We start from the raw sequence: 6,241 nt of genomic DNA on the forward strand, positions 1-6,241 counted from the left end.
AAAAAAGGTCATGAAGAAACTAGCGGTAAGACAGGAATAAAGATGTAGACCTACTAGAGAATGGACTTCAGGATATGGGGAGGGGGAAGGGCAAGCTGGGACGAAGTGAGAGAGTGGCATGGACATATATACACTACCCAGTGTAAAATAGCTAGCTAGTGGGAAGCAGTTGCATAGACAGAGAGATCAGCTCGGTGCTTTGTGACCATCTAGAGGGGTGGGATAGGGAGGGTGGGAGGGAGGGAGATGCAAGAGGGAGGAGATATGGGGATATATGTATATGTATAACAGATTCACTTTGTTATAAAGCAGAAAGTAACACACCATTGTAAAGCAATTATACTCCAATAAAGATGTTAAAAAAAAAGTACAATACTGCAGTAAGGGTAGAAAACACATGTATGGTTTCACCCTTGGCGTTCAGCCTTCTAAAAGCAAAAAGGTCACGTATATCAATCTGCAGTATACTAAAATTGTGTTCGAAGTTTATTTCAAGTCACAGAAAACATATAAACTAAGACAACAGAATGAACTGATTTTGTTCTGAGAGAAGGTGACGAGCGTCCCCCACCTGGCACCAATTTGAGTCATTCAAAGGGTAGGATGCAGAAATCATCTTTTTGCAACATTTTAACCAAGATATGGAATTAATTTCCAGATTTGTCGCCAGGTAGTTTTGAAAACATTTTAAGGCGCTCCAGTAGACATCTGTATTTGTTCCTTTAAGATCAGGATACTCTGCCTCTGCTCAGGAGGAAGATTGGCTATATGGTCTGCAGTTAGTTGAAGAACCTGCATGATCAAAGCAGCCTTCTCATGCTCCTGTGTTGTGACGTGGTTCTGGCCAGGACTAAAGCCACCAGGCTGGCCTCCATCCTGAATGCTCACTCCTTGCATGACTAAGACATGTCTGGATCCCTGGGGGCCAACTGCGCCCATATTAATTGGACTGGGACCTGGATTCCACTAGGTATAGGACCTCTAGCACCTGGGACTGGGCCCCTTGTATCCATGCTTCTGGCCTCAAACCCTTTGACTTCCACTGCATGGGCCTCCCTTGCACGGGCCTCCATCGCACGGGCTTCCAATCCTCTAACATCTAATCCTCTTGCCTCCAAGGCTCGTGCCTCCATCTCTTGTGCATCTATGCCTCGGGGATCTCTTCCACCTCTGCCATCCAATGGTGGACCCCTCTGATCTAGCATGGGTCCTCTTGGCTCTGCCATTAGAGGTCTGAGCTCAGCTAATGGCCCTCCCCTCATCTCATGAGGGGGTGGGACGTGGCTATCAGGGCCAGGGACATGGTGCATGGACCGACCCTGAAAAGGTGGTCCCAGGTAACCTCTAGGCTCTACTTCTCCAGTTACAGAAAGGAAAATGCCTCTGCGTGGGTCATTTGGAGCGTTTCCCAACAGACCTCAAGGAGTTGGGATGTTGGCAGGCAAGGGCCCACGCTGCATAGTTGCTCTGGGGTCTTGCATCGGCACTTGTCCCCACTCCATGGACACTGGTCCACTGCTTGGCATTCCAACCTGGGCCTGCATTCCTCCTCCAGGCGCTAAGGAACCAGGGCCAGGTCCTGTTATGGACTCTGGTATCTGCCCTGGTGCTGCAACTCCAGCCTGCAGAGAAGCTTGCATCAGAGGAGGTGCGCCGTTGACATGCATTCCACTCAAAGACTGGGCCTGAGGGGCCAGAGGATTCTGTTGGTCTGTCGACACATTGGATCCTGAGCCAGGTCCAGCGCTGTGGACTGTCTGTGGGTTGCCTGCAATCAGTGTTGAGATACTTGTCTGGCGATGCAGAATTTTCAAGGCAATTTCTGGATCCACAGTTCTCATCACTTGTAGCAAAGCATAAGCCAGTTGAGGTTTTCTGAAGCAACATGTTCTGTGCTTCCTGAGGACTGTTCTGGACACAGAGCTTCATTTGTTTCATCAGCTCAAACATCTGCTCTGGTGGAAGACTGGCAACTGCTTTGCTAATGGACTCAGGGGTATCCTCATGACTGATGGTCTCCATAAGGTGCCTCAATGACAGGGGCACCAGTGCCAAGGCTCTTCAGCTCTTCTTTGTTCCTTTTGCTGGCAGCATTGTCCACTCAAAGTGCTCTCCCACTGAATTCACACCCATTTAGGTTTCGCATGGCACTAAGTGCTGTCTCCTGGTCTTGGTATTCACAGAAGCCACAACCTTTTGGCTTTCCTGTCTCCCTATCATATACCAACCTGAAACTAACAACAGGTTCAACCTCAGAAAAGATGTCCTTTAATTGCTCTTCAGTAGCCTCATATGGAATGTTCCCCACAAACACCAAATGTAAAGAACGATCCACCGCAGGGTCTCTCACAGTCAAACATGCCATCGCTCTCTATCCATTCCTCTTTGAAGGTTTGCCACTACTTTGGAATTGTGCCTTGCAGGCAGGACCTGAGTCCACACTTTTCCTGGACCCCCAGAACTGTCTCTCTCTCCTCTCCACATTCTCCATCACATCATCATTATTTTTTTTTTTTTTAAGCTGGAGGCAGTGGAAGGGGGACCTGACAATTGCCTGCTTTCTCCACTTGCTGTGTCTGTACCTGGGAATCCCATTCTTTATTTCCCTCTCCAAACTTTCTCCATTCAACTTCGTGTTTAGGCCTTTGGGGAAAAACCCACAATGGCTGATGCTCTACTCCTGCTTCACACCTGGCCTCAACTCTTCCCTGAGGCAATGAAGTTTGGGCCAACTGCCTTCTTGAATGGGATAAAATGAAGGGTAGGGAAAATATAGGAGAAAAATATAAGCTAATATCTCAAAATAGGCTCAAAACCAACAAATATTTAGGAAGTATGAGAATCATCTTAAGTCTGAAGGGGCATGGGAGTGGGGTGGAGGGTGCCAACCCAGTAAAAGAAATTGTCCCTATCCCTAAGAGCTCACGATTTATTAATAACTGGAATAAAAGACCAACAAAAACTAATATGTATGAAACTGTCAGAGAACAACAATGCCAAAGTGTGCAATAGGAAATCAGAGAGGAGAGAACTTAGAAAGAGCTGAAGTAACAGTAATATCAAAGTATTTTAATAATATCTACTGCCAAGTTAATTAGATATTACCACCGTAGTTCAAAAATATATACTAAGCATCTACTGTGTACCAAGCAGACTACTAAGCACCAGGAACACATAGGGAGCATAATTTTATCCTCCAAGTCAGGGGTGGGAGCTGAAGATGGAGAGGAGAGAAGGAAGAGACATTGGAAAATACTTTGTAAAGGATGCAATTTTGAGCTGGGTATTAAAGAGTAGAATTTTGCAGTGGAATTATAATTAGAGAAAACACTGTGTGCAAAGGCAATGATAGAACTGATCCAGTTTTGAGCTCTTCCTTTCCCCTCAAGCTTGGGGGTGAGTCTTGCTGGGAAAAAGAAACAGCACAAGTAGAGGAAAGGGATTTTTTTCATCAAATACACCTTGGTTAGAGGCTTCCTCATGGAACATGAAGGCGTGGGAAGGGGCTAGTTCAGATTCCCTTATATAGATTGAGGATGAGAGTTGAAACAGAAACTATAGCTTACAAAATGGTCTTCACTATGACTAGTAAAACAGATAAATGACTTAAGGTCAAAATTGTATATCTCTTTGTTTAAATGCATATGTTCCAAGATAGAACCACAGAATGATATAACAATAACACCGAAAAGGTCGTATGTTCTAAAACTGAGACCATTGACTGTTCCAGCAACTTGCCTGGTTTACAGATTCTGAATAATCCATGCCAAGACCATCTTGTGACTAATTCCAGCCCCCAGGTCCTACAAAAACCTTACCCTAAGCTCCCCCACTTTGGACTCACTCCATGGTTTGTACTGTATTTGACTCACTCTTCTGCTTTGTATTGTCTTTTGCTGCAGGCTAAATCGACCTTTTTTTTTTTTCTTTTACTACAGGTGTGTGCCAGTGGTCTCTGGATGATATTTTAACAAATCAAGGTCCTATCAAGGTTTGTCAGAGACTCTTGCTGCTGTAGAGCTGGACTCTTACAGATCGCCATACCTGGGAGCTCTCATTGTCCACCCCCTAAAAGCCACTCTGCCTGTCCTGACAAACCGAGTCTCTCTACCAATGTGAGCTCCAAGTCTTTTGTTGAGCCCTTCAGCATTGGTTTTGTTTTGTTTGTCTTATGGATACAATCTCCCAGGACTTTTTGGTAATTTGATCATATTTGCACTGCTTCTCGAAGTTCTGCCAAGTATAATCAATCCTTTTCTACAGCTCTTCTTCCTGTCTGAGGTCTGTGTATTGGCAATTCTGTGGAACATCTAAGAGATTCAGAGGGCAGGAGATGGGCTTAGGTCCAACAAATGTGCACTGTAGTTTGGCAATTGGTGATCAGATATCACAGTTTCCTGGGAATTTTTTTGACCTTTTTTGGGAGCTGAATATTTTTTGAATCATTTGACAAGGTAGGTCCTGTGTATCAGAACCTAATACTCTGGCAATCATATGTATTTTGCCTGCAACATGGACAAACACTAAAACAAGGATCATTACTCAAATTTGAAACATATTTCATATGTCCCATAATCAATCTGGATTTCTCTCTCTGGGGAAAGCCAGCTGCCATGTCATGAAGACACTCAAGCAGCCCTGTGGAGGCTCATGCAGTGAGGAACTGAGACCTCCTGCCAACAGCTGACATTAACTTGCCAGTCATAAGAGTGGCCACCTTGGAAGTGGATCCTCCAGTCAAGCCTTTAGATTACTATAGTCTTAGCTGACATCTTGACCTCATGAGAGACACCAACCAGAACATCCTGGCCAAGCCACTCCCAAATTCTTGACCCACAGAACTCTGTGCTAAGGGAAATACATGTTTGTTTGTTTTATGTCCTTAAGTTTGGGGCAATGTGTTTTATAGCAATAGATAACTAATATAATAGATAACTAATATCAAGACAGACCATGAGTACAACAGATAGCTAGTTTCAAATGGCCTTTTCATTTAATTTGGACACGGATGGGTTATCTTTGCCAGAGCCTTAAGATTAGTCCCACATCTGCTAATTGTCAAGGGCAATGGTTTTAGAAGTACCATGACCATTAGAGAGGAGTGTCTACTAACAATTTAGACTCTTGTACCAGCAAAAAGCTAAAGTACTGCTCTTTACTGAGATTTTGTACTATTCCTTCCAGAAGATTCAATTTCTGATTATCACTGGAGCCTCTGGGTAATTATAAGGAAGAAGCAGGAATCCCTGTGGATGGTAAGTATGGTAGTTGACCTTTAAGATGGCTCCTAATGATCTCTGATTCCTGATAATCATGTCATTATGTAATTTTTTTCCCTTTGAGCACAGACTGTATCTAGTGACTTGCTTCTAAGTTATAAACTATAACAAAAGAGATGGGATACTGTTTCGAAGATTAGGATACAAAAGCACATGGCTCCCATCTTACTTGCCTCTCTCACTCTCTTACTGGCTTATGCAGAGGGAAGCCAGCTGCTTTGTTGTAAGCTGCCCAATAGAGAGGCCCACTTAGCAAGGAAATGATGTCTCTGGCCAAGAGCCAGCAAGTCTAACAGTCCACAAGGAGCTGAATTCCGCCAGTGAGTGAACCCAGAGGGGATCCTCCCCCAGTTGGGGGCTCCAGTCAACACCTTGATTGTAGCCCCGTGAGAGGCCTTGAGCCAGAAGTATCCAGCAAAGCCATGCTCAGATTCCTGAACCACAGAAACTATGAGATAATAAATGTTCGTTGTTTTAAACCAGTAAGTTTGAGGATAACTTGTTACATAGCCATAGATAATGGATAGGTAAAATAAGATTAAATTGTTCTGGTTAATTTTTACAATAAAAATTATTATATGATTTTATATAATCATATATTATTATATAACAATATTAGAAAGGAGGTTTTTCTCTTCTATTGAAGTTTTATACATAATCAGTTTTATAGGAATTTGGTCACTGATTATCCTGGGAGTAAGGATATATTATGGACAGTGAGGACACTGGCAAATCATTAATTTAACTCATAAAGTGTATTATAAATGTCACTAGTTGACAAGGACATTTAAACCTCTAGAGAAAAAGTATTTTTCTCTCTCATTATCCTATTGACAATTGTTATCCTAGTCTTTGTGCATGAGTATATCTCTTTCAAACATGGACCATATTTACAGCAACACATTTTACTTAAACATAATCCGGAATGCTAAATATCTTGTTTGATTTGTCAAGTTTCTATT

General features: G+C 43.1%; 1 pseudogene; it reads right to left on the reverse strand.

The window, feature by feature from the left end:
• Positions 1 to 687: 687 nt before the first annotated feature.
• LOC131768076 (cleavage stimulation factor subunit 2 pseudogene) lies at positions 688 to 2,365 on the reverse strand (annotated as a pseudogene).
• Between the last annotated feature and the right edge of the window lie 3,876 nt (positions 2,366 to 6,241).

Source organism: Kogia breviceps, chromosome 13 (assembly GCF_026419965.1).
Source record: "Kogia breviceps isolate mKogBre1 chromosome 13, mKogBre1 haplotype 1, whole genome shotgun sequence".
Taxonomy (NCBI): domain Eukaryota; kingdom Metazoa; phylum Chordata; class Mammalia; order Artiodactyla; family Physeteridae; genus Kogia; species Kogia breviceps.